The following is a 10,000-nucleotide window of genomic DNA, read 5'->3' on the forward strand; positions in this document are numbered from 1 at the left end:
CGCCAGTACATTATAAAAGTAGGAAAGAAACCCCAAAAGCTTAAAGCACCTGGTATTCCTAGGCGGTCTCTCATCCAAGTACTAACCTGGCCCAAACCTGCTTATATTCAGAGATCGGGCATTGACTCTATTTTTTGCCAAATTTATTATATACTAAGTGAAAAAATTCCAAAAGCTTAAAGCACCTGGTATTCCTTGGCGGTCTATCATTCAAGTACTAACCAGACCTTAACCTGCTAAGATTCAGAGATCGGGCATTGACTTCTTCTTTTTTTTTTTTTTTTGCAAGATTATTATATAATTCGTGAAAAAATATCCAAAAATTTAAAGCACCTGGTATTCCCAGGCAGTCTCCCATCCATGTACTAACCTGGCCCAAACCTGCTTATATTCAGAGATCGGGCATTGACTCTATTTTTTGCCAAATTTATTATATACTAAGTGAAAAAATTCCAAAAGCTTAAGCACCTGGTATTCCTAGGCGGTCTTTCATCCAAGTACTAACCAGACCTAAACCTGCTAAGATTCAGAGATCGGGCATTGACTCTATTTTTTTTTTTTTTTTGCAAGATTATTATATAATTTGTGAAAAATATCCAAAAATTTAAAGCACCTGGTATTCCCAGGCAGTCTCCCATCCATGTACTAACCTGGCCCAAACCTGCTTATATTCAGAGATCGGGCACTGACTCTATTTTTTGCCAAATTTATTATATACTAAGTGAAAAAATTCCAAAAGCTTAAAGCACCTGGTATTCCTTGGCGGTCTCTCATCCAAGTACTAACCAGACCTAAACCTGCTAAGATTCAGAGATCGGGCATTGACTCTTTTTTTTTTTTTTTTGCAAGATTATTATATAATTCGTGAAAAATATCCAAAAATTTAAAGCACCTGATATTCCCAGGCAGTCTCCCATCCATGTACTAACCTGGCGCAACCTGCTTATATTCAGAGATCGGGCATTGACTCTATTTTTTGGCAAAATTATTATATACTAAGTGAAAAATTTCAAAATAGCTTAGAGTACCTGGCATTCCCAGGCGGTCTCCCATCCAGGCACTAACCAGGCCCAAACCTGCTTAGCTTCCGAGATCAGACAAGATCGGGCATAGCCAGGCTGGTATGGCCATAAGCGAAGACTGCTGCAAAGAGAAGGCTATTTAAAGATCAGCCAATCTACTCGCCAGTACATTATAAAAGTAGGAAAGAAACCCCAAAAGCTTAAAGCACCTGGTATTCCTAGGCGGTCTCTCATCCAAGTACTAACCTGGCCCAAACCTGCTTATATTCAGAGATCGGGCATTGACTCTATTTTTTGGCCAAATTTATTATATACTAAGTGAAAAAATTCCAAAAGCTTAAAGCACCTGGTATTCCTTGGCGGTCTATCATTCAAGTACTAACCAGACCTTAACCTGCTAAGATTCAGAGATCGGGCATTGACTTCTTCTTCTTGCACCTGATATTCCCAGGCAGTCTCCCATCCATGTACTAACCTGGCGCAAACCTGCTTATATTCAGAGATCGGGCATTGACTCTATTTTTTGGCAAAATTATTATATACTAAGTGAAAAATTTCAAAAAGCTTAGAGTACCTGGTATTCCAGGCGGTCTCCCATCCAGGCACTAACCAGGCCCAAACCTGCTTAGCTTCCGAGATCAGACAAGATCGGGCATAGCCAGGCTGGTATGGCCATAAGCGAAGACTGCTGCAAAGAGAAGGCTATTTAAAGATCAGCCAATCTACTCGCCAGTACATTATAAAAGTAGGAAAGAAACCCCAAAAGCTTAAAGCACCTGGTATTCCCAGGCGGTCTCCATCCAAGTACTAACCTGGCCCAAACCTGCTTATATTCAGAGATCGGGCATTGACTCTATTTTTTGCCAAATTTATTATATACTAAGTGAAAAAATTCCAAAAGCTTAAAGCACCTGGTATTCCTTGGCGGTCTCTCATCCAAGTACTAACCAGACCTAAACCTGCTAAGATTCAGAGATCGGGCATTGACTCTTTTTTTTTTTTTTTGCAAGATTATTATATAATTTGTGAAAAAATCCAAAAATTTAAAGCACCTGGTATTCCCAGGCAGTCTCCCATCCATGTACTAACCTGGCCCAAACCTGCTTATATTCAGAGATCGGGCATTGACTCTATTTGTTGCCAAATTTATTATATACTAAGTGAAAAAATTCCAAAAGCTTAAAGCACCTGGTATTCCTTGGCGGTCTCTCATCCAAGTACTAACCAGACCTAAACCTGCTAAGATTCAGAGATCGGGCATTGACTCTTTTTTTTTTTTTTTTTTTTTTTGCAAGATTATTATATAATTCGTGAAAAATATCCAAAAATTTAAAGCACCTGATATTCCCAGGCAGTCTCCCATCCATGTACTAACCTGGCGCAAACCTGCTTATATTCAGAGATCGGGCATTGACTCTATTTTTTGGCAAAATTATTATATACTAAGTGAAAAATTTCAAAAAAGCTTACAGTACCTGGTATTCCCAGGCGGTCTCCCATCCAGGCACTAACCAGGCCCAAACCTGCTTAGCTTACGAGATCAGACAAGATCGGGCATAGCCAGGCTGGTATGGCCATAAGCGAAGACTGCTGCAAAGAGAAGGCTATTTAAAGATCAGCCAATCTACTCGCCAGTACATTATAAAAGTAGGAAAGAAACCCCAAAAGCTTAAAGCACCTGGTATTCCTAGGCGGTCTCTCATCCAAGTACTAACCTGGCCCAAACCTGCTTATATTCAGAGATCGGGCATTGACTCTATTTTTTGCCAAATTTATTATATACTAAGTGAAAAAATTCCAAAAGCTTAAAGCACCTGGTATTCCTTGGCGGTCTATCATTCAAGTACTAACCAGACCTTAACCTGCTAAGATTCAGAGATCGGGCATTGACTTCTTCTTTTTTTTTTTTTTTGCAAGATTATTATATAATTCGTGAAAAATATCCAAAAATTTAAAGCACCTGGTATTCCCAGGCAGTCTCCCATCCATGTACTAACCTGGCCCAAACCTGCTTATATTCAGAGATCGGGCATTGACTCTATTTTTTGCCAAATTTATTATATACTAAGTGAAAAATTCCAAAAGCTTTAAGCACCTGGTATTCCTAGGCGGTCTTCAACCAAGTACTTACCAGACCTAAACCTGCTAAGATTCAGAGATCGGGCATTGACTCTATTTTTTTTTTTTTTTTTGCAAGATTATTATATAATTTGTGAAAAATATCCAAAAATTTAAAGCACCTGGCATTCCCAGGCAGTCTCCCATCCATGTACTAACCTGGCCCAAACCTGCTTATATTCAGAGATCGGGCACTGACTCTATTTTTTGCCAAATTTATTATATACTAAGTGAAAAAATTCCAAAAGCTTAAAGCACCTGGTATTCCTTGGCGGTCTCTCATCCAAGTACTAACCAGACCTAAACCTGCTAAAATTCAGAGATCGGGCATTGACTCTTTTTTTTTTTTTTTTTGCAAGATTATTATATAATTTGTGAAAAATATCCAAAAATTTAAAGCACCTGGTATTCCCAGGCAGTCTCCCATCCATGTACTAACCTGGCCCAAACCTGCTTATATTCAGAGATCGGGCATTGACTCTATTTTTTGCCAAATTTATTATATACTAAGTGAAAAAATTCCAAAAGCTTAAAGCACCTGGTATTCCTTGGCGGTCTCTCATCCAAGTACTAACCAGACCTAAACCTGCTAAGATTCAGAGATCGGGCATTGACTCTTTTTTTTTTTTTTGCAAGATTATTATATAATTCGTGAAAAATATCCAAAATTTAAAGCACCTGGTATTCCCAGGCAGTCTCCCATCCATGTACTAACCTGGCGCAAACCTGCTTATATTCAGAGATCGGGCATTGACTCTATTTTTTGGCAAAATTATTATATACTAAGTGAAAAATTTCAAAAAAGCTTACAGTACCTGGTATTCCCAGGCGGTCTCCCATCCAGGCACTAACCAGGCCCAAACCTGCTTAGCTTACGAGATCAGACAAGATCGGGCATAGCCAGGCTGGTATGGCCATAAGCGAAGACTGCTGCAAAGAGAAGGCTATTTAAAGATCAGCCAATCTACTCGCCAGTACATTATAAAAGTAGGAAAGAAACCCCAAAAGCTTAAAGCACCTGGTATTCCTAGGCGGTCTCTCATCCAAGTACTAACCTGGCCCAAACCTGCTTATATTCAGAGATCGGGCATTGACTCTATTTTTTGCCAAATTTATTATATACTAAGTGAAAAAATTCCAAAAGCTTAAAGCACCTGGTATTCCTTGGCGGTCTATCATTCAAGTACTAACCAGACCTTAACCTGCTAAGATTCAGAGATCGGGCATTGACTTCTTCTTTTTTTTTTTTTTTGCAAGATTATTATATAATTCGTGAAAAATATCCAAAAATTTAAAGCACCTGGTATTCCCAGGCAGTCTCCCATCCATGTACTAACCTGGCCCAAACCTGCTTATATTCAGAGATCGGGCATTGACTCTATTTTTTGCCAAATTTATTATATACTAAGTGAAAAATTCCAAAAGCTTTAAGCACCTGGTATTCCTAGGCGGTCTTTCAACCAAGTACTAACCAGACCTAAACCTGCTAAGATTCAGAGATCGGGCATTGACTCTATTTTTTTTTTTTTTTTGCAAGATTATTATATAATTTGTGAAAAATATCCAAAAATTTAAAGCACCTGGTATTCCCAGGCAGTCTCCCATCCATGTACTAACCTGGCCCAAACCTGCTTATATTCAGAGATCGGGCACTGACTCTATTTTTTGCCAAATTTATTATATACTAAGTGAAAAAATTCCAAAAGCTTAAAGCACCTGGTATTCCTTGGCGGTCTCTCATCCAAGTACTAACCAGACCTAAACCTGCTAAGATTCAGAGATCGGGCATTGACTCTTTTTTTTTTTTTTTTTTTGCAAGATTATTATATAATTCGTGAAAAATATCCAAAAATTTAAAGCACCTGATATTCCCAGGCAGTCTCCCATCCATGTACTAACCTGGCGCAAACCTGCTTATATTCAGAGATCGGGCATTGACTCTATTTTTTGGCAAAATTATTATATACTAAGTGAAAAATTTCAAAATAGCTTAGAGTACCTGGCATTCCCAGGCGGTCTCCCATCCAGGCACTAACCAGGCCCAAACCTGCTTAGCTTCCGAGATCAGACAAGATCGGGCATAGCCAGGCTGGTATGGCCATAAGCGAAGACTGCTGCAAAGAGAAGGCTATTTAAAGATCAGCCAATCTACTCGCCAGTACATTATAAAAGTAGGAAAGAAACCCCAAAAGCTTAAAGCACCTGGTATTCCTAGGCGGTCTCTCATCCAAGTACTAACCTGGCCCAAACCTGCTTATATTCAGAGATCGGGCATTGACTCTATTTTTTGGCAAATTTATTATATACTAAGTGAAAAAATTCCAAAAGCTTAAAGCACCTGGTATTCCTTGGCGGTCTCTCATCCAAGTACTAACCAGACCTTAAACCTGCTAAGATTCAGAGATCGGGCATTGACTCTTTTTTTTTTTTTTTTTTGCAAGATTATTATATAATTTGTGAAAAATATCCAAAAATTTAAAGCACCTGGTATTCCCAGGCAGTCTCCCATCCATGTACTAACCTGGCCCAAACCTGCTTATATTCAGAGATCGGGCATTGACTCTATTTTTTGCCAAATTTATTATATACTAAGTGAAAAAATTCCAAAAGCTTAAAGCACCTGGTATTCCTTGGCGGTCTCTCATCCAAGTACTAACCAGACCTAAACCTGCTAAGATTCAGAGATCGGGCATTGACTCTTTTTTTTTTTTTTTTTTTTTGCAAGATTATTATATAATTCGTGAAAAATATCCAAAAATTTAAAGCACCTGATATTCCCAGGCAGTCTCCCATCCATGTACTAACCTGGCGCAAACCTGCTTATATTCAGAGATCGGGCATTGACTCTATTTTTTGGCAAAATTATTATATACTAAGTGAAAAATTTCAAAAAAGCTTAGAGTACCTGGCATTCTCAGGCGGTCTCCCATCCAGGCACTAACCAGGCCCAAACCTGCTTAGCTTCCGAGATCAGACAAGATCGGGCATAGCCAGGCTGGTATGGCCATAAGCGAAGACTGCTGCAAAGAGAAGGCTATTTAAAGATCAGCCAATCTACTCGCCAGTACATTATAAAAGTAGGAAAGAAACCCCAAAAGCTTAAAGCACCTGGTATTCCTAGGCGGTCTCTCATCCAAGTACTAACCTGGCCCAAACCTGCTTATATTCAGAGATCGGGCATTGACTCTATTTTTTGCCAAATTTATTATATACTAAGTGAAAAAATTCCAAAAGCTTAAAGCACCTGGTATTCCTTGGCGGTCTATCATTCAAGTACTAACCAGACCTTAACCTGCTAAGATTCAGAGATCGGGCATTGACTTCTTCTTTTTTTTTTTTTTTTGCAAGATTATTATATAATTCGTGAAAAATATCCAAAAATTTAAAGCACCTGGTATTCCCAGGCAGTCTCCCATCCATGTACTAACCTGGCCCAAACCTGCTTATATTCAGAGATCGGGCATTGACTCTATTTTTTGCCAAATTTATTATATACTAAGTGAAAAAATTCCAAAAGCTTAAAGCACCTGGTATTCCTTGGCGGTCTCTCATCCAAGTACTAACCAGACCTAAACCTGCTAAGATTCAGAGATCGGGCATTGACTCTTTTTTTTTTTTTTTTTTTTGCAAGATTATTATATAATTCGTGAAAAATATCCAAAAATTTAAAGCACCTGATATTCCCAGGCAGTCTCCCATCCATGTACTAACCTGGCGCAAACCTGCTTATATTCAGAGATCGGGCATTGACTCTATTTTTTGGCAAAATTATTATATACTAAGTGAAAAATTTCAAAAAAGCTTACAGTACCTGGTATTCCCAGGCGGTCTCCCATCCAGGCACTAACCAGGCCCAAACCTGCTTAGCTTACGAGATCAGACAAGATCGGGCATAGCCAGGCTGGTATGGCCATAAGCGAAGACTGCTGCAAAGAGAAGGCTATTTAAAGATCAGCCAATCTACTCGCCAGTACATTATAAAAGTAGGAAAGAAACCCCAAAAGCTTAAAGCACCTGGTATTCCTAGGCGGTCTCTCATCCAAGTACTAACCTGGCCCAAACCTGCTTATATTCAGAGATCGGGCATTGACTCTATTTTTTGCCAAATTTATTATATACTAAGTGAAAAAATTCCAAAAGCTTAAAGCACCTGGTATTCCTTGGCGGTCTATCATTCAAGTACTAACCAGACCTTAACCTGCTAAGATTCAGAGATCGGGCATTGACTTCTTCTTTTTTTTTTTTTTTTGCAAGATTATTATATAATTCGTGAAAAATATCCAAAAATTTAAAGCACCTGGTATTCCCAGGCAGTCTCCCATCCATGTACTAACCTGGCCCAAACCTGCTTATATTCAGAGATCGGGCATTGACTCTATTTTTTGCCAAATTTATTATATACTAAGTGAAAAAATTCCAAAAGCTTTAAGCACCTGGTATTCCTAGGCGGTCTTTCAACCAAGTACTAACCAGACCTAAACCTGCTAAGATTCAGAGATCGGGCATTGACTCTATTTTTTTTTTTTTTTTTGCAAGATTATTATATAATTTGTGAAAAATATCCAAAAATTTAAAGCACCTGGTATTCCCAGGCAGTCTCCCATCCATGTACTAACCTGGCCCAAACCTGCTTATATTCAGAGATCGGGCACTGACTCTATTTTTTGCCAAATTTATTATATACTAAGTGAAAAAATTCCAAAAGCTTAAAGCACCTGGTATTCCTTGGCGGTCTCTCATCCAAGTACTAACCAGACCTAAACCTGCTAAGATTCAGAGATCGGGCATTGACTCTTTTTTTTTTTTTTTTTTTTTGCAAGATTATTATATAATTCGTGAAAAATATCCAAAAATTTAAAGCACCTGATATTCCCAGGCAGTCTCCCATCCATGTACTAACCTGGCGCAAACCTGCTTATATTCAGAGATCGGGCATTGACTCTATTTTTTGGCAAAATTATTATATACTAAGTGAAAAATTTCAAAATAGCTTAGAGTACCTGGCATTCCCAGGCGGTCTCCCATCCAGGCACTAACCAGGCCCAAACCTGCTTAGCTTCCGAGATCAGACAAGATCGGGCATAGCCAGGCTGGTATGGCCATAAGCGAAGACTGCTGCAAAGAGAAGGCTATTTAAAGATCAGCCAATCTACTCGCCAGTACATTATAAAAGTAGGAAAGAAACCCCAAAAGCTTAAAGCACCTGGTATTCCTAGGCGGTCTCTCATCCAAGTACTAACCTGGCCCAAACCTGCTTATATTCAGAGATCGGGCATTGACTCTATTTTTTGCCAAATTTATTATATACTAAGTGAAAAAATTCCAAAAGCTTAAAGCACCTGGTATTCCTTGGCGGTCTATCATTCAAGTACTAACCAGACCTTAACCTGCTAAGATTCAGAGATCGGGCATTGACTTCTTCTTTTTTTTTTTTTTTTTGCAAGATTATTATATAATTCGTGAAAAATATCCAAAAATTTAAAGCACCTGGTATTCCCAGGCAGTCTCCCATCCATGTACTAACCTGGCCCAAACCTGCTTATATTCAGAGATCGGGCATTGACTCTATTTTTTGCCAAATTTATTATATACTAAGTGAAAAAATTCCAAAAGCTTAAAGCACCTGGTATTCCTTGGCGGTCTCTCATCCAAGTACTAACCAGACCTAAACCTGCTAAGATTCAGAGATCGGGCATTGACTCTTTTTTTTTTTTTTTTTTGCAAGATTATTATATAATTTGTGAAAAATATCCAAAAATTTAAAGCACCTGGTATTCCCAGGCAGTCTCCCATCCATGTACTAACCTGGCCCAAACCTGCTTATATTCAGAGATCGGGCATTGACTCTATTTTTTGCCAAATTTATTATATACTAAGTGAAAAAATTCCAAAAGCTTAAAGCACCTGGTATTCCTTGGCGGTCTCTCATCCAAGTACTAACCAGACCTAAACCTGCTAAGATTCAGAGATCGGGCATTGACTCTTTTTTTTTTTTTTTTTTTGCAAGATTATTATATAATTCGTGAAAAATATCCAAAAATTTAAAGCACCTGATATTCCCAGGCAGTCTCCCATCCATGTACTAACCTGGCGCAAACCTGCTTATATTCAGAGATCGGGCATTGACTCTATTTTTTGGCAAAATTATTATATACTAAGTGAAAAATTTCAAAAAAGCTTAGAGTACCTGGTATTCCCAGGCGGTCTCCCATCCAGGCACTAACCAGGCCCAAACCTGCTTAGCTTCCGAGATCAGACAAGATCGGGCATAGCCAGGCTGGTATGGCCATAAGCGAAGACTGCTGCAAAGAGAAGGCTATTTAAAGATCAGCCAATCTACTCGCCAGTACATTATAAAAGTAGGAAAGAAACCCCAAAAGCTTAAAGCACCTGGTATTCCTAGGCGGTCTCTCATCCAAGTACTAACCTGGCCCAAACCTGCTTATATTCAGAGATCGGGCATTGACTCTATTTTTTGCCAAATTTATTATATACTAAGTGAAAAAATTCCAAAAGCTTAAAGCACCTGGTATTCCTTGGCGGTCTATCATTCAAGTACTAACCAGACCTTAACCTGCTAAGATTCAGAGATCGGGCATTGACTTCTTCTTTTTTTTTTTTTTTGCAAGATTATTATATAATTCGTGAAAAATATCCAAAAATTTAAAGCACCTGGTATTCCCAGGCAGTCTCCCATCCATGTACTAACCTGGCCCAAACCTGCTTATATTCAGAGATCGGGCATTGACTCTATTTTTTGCCAAATTTATTATATACTAAGTGAAAAAATTCCAAAAGCTTTAAGCACCTGGTATTCCTAGGCGGTCTTTCAACCAAGTACTAACCAGACCTAAACCTGC

General features: G+C 38.6%; 9 pseudogenes; all 9 read right to left on the minus strand.

Annotated features, from left to right (window-relative positions):
• Window positions 1–1,016: 1,016 nt before the first annotated feature.
• Window positions 1,017–1,135, minus strand: LOC113087438 (uncharacterized; annotated as a pseudogene).
• Window positions 1,136–1,584: 449 nt separating this feature from the next.
• On the minus strand, window positions 1,585–1,702 carry LOC113087457 (uncharacterized; annotated as a pseudogene).
• Window positions 1,703–2,485: 783 nt separating this feature from the next.
• LOC113087428 (uncharacterized) lies at window positions 2,486–2,604 on the minus strand (annotated as a pseudogene).
• Window positions 2,605–3,943: 1,339 nt separating this feature from the next.
• LOC113087429 (uncharacterized) lies at window positions 3,944–4,062 on the minus strand (annotated as a pseudogene).
• Window positions 4,063–5,127: 1,065 nt separating this feature from the next.
• LOC113087439 (uncharacterized) lies at window positions 5,128–5,246 on the minus strand (annotated as a pseudogene).
• A 787-nt stretch (window positions 5,247–6,033) lies between these two features.
• LOC113087451 (uncharacterized) lies at window positions 6,034–6,152 on the minus strand (annotated as a pseudogene).
• A 787-nt stretch (window positions 6,153–6,939) lies between these two features.
• Window positions 6,940–7,058, minus strand: LOC113087430 (uncharacterized; annotated as a pseudogene).
• Window positions 7,059–8,128: 1,070 nt separating this feature from the next.
• LOC113087440 (uncharacterized) lies at window positions 8,129–8,247 on the minus strand (annotated as a pseudogene).
• Window positions 8,248–9,315: 1,068 nt separating this feature from the next.
• On the minus strand, window positions 9,316–9,434 carry LOC113087459 (uncharacterized; annotated as a pseudogene).
• Between the last annotated feature and the right edge of the window lie 566 nt (window positions 9,435–10,000).

The sequence above is a fragment of the Carassius auratus genome, unplaced genomic scaffold (assembly GCF_003368295.1).
Source record: "Carassius auratus strain Wakin unplaced genomic scaffold, ASM336829v1 scaf_tig00044850, whole genome shotgun sequence".
Lineage (NCBI taxonomy): Eukaryota > Metazoa > Chordata > Actinopteri > Cypriniformes > Cyprinidae > Carassius > Carassius auratus.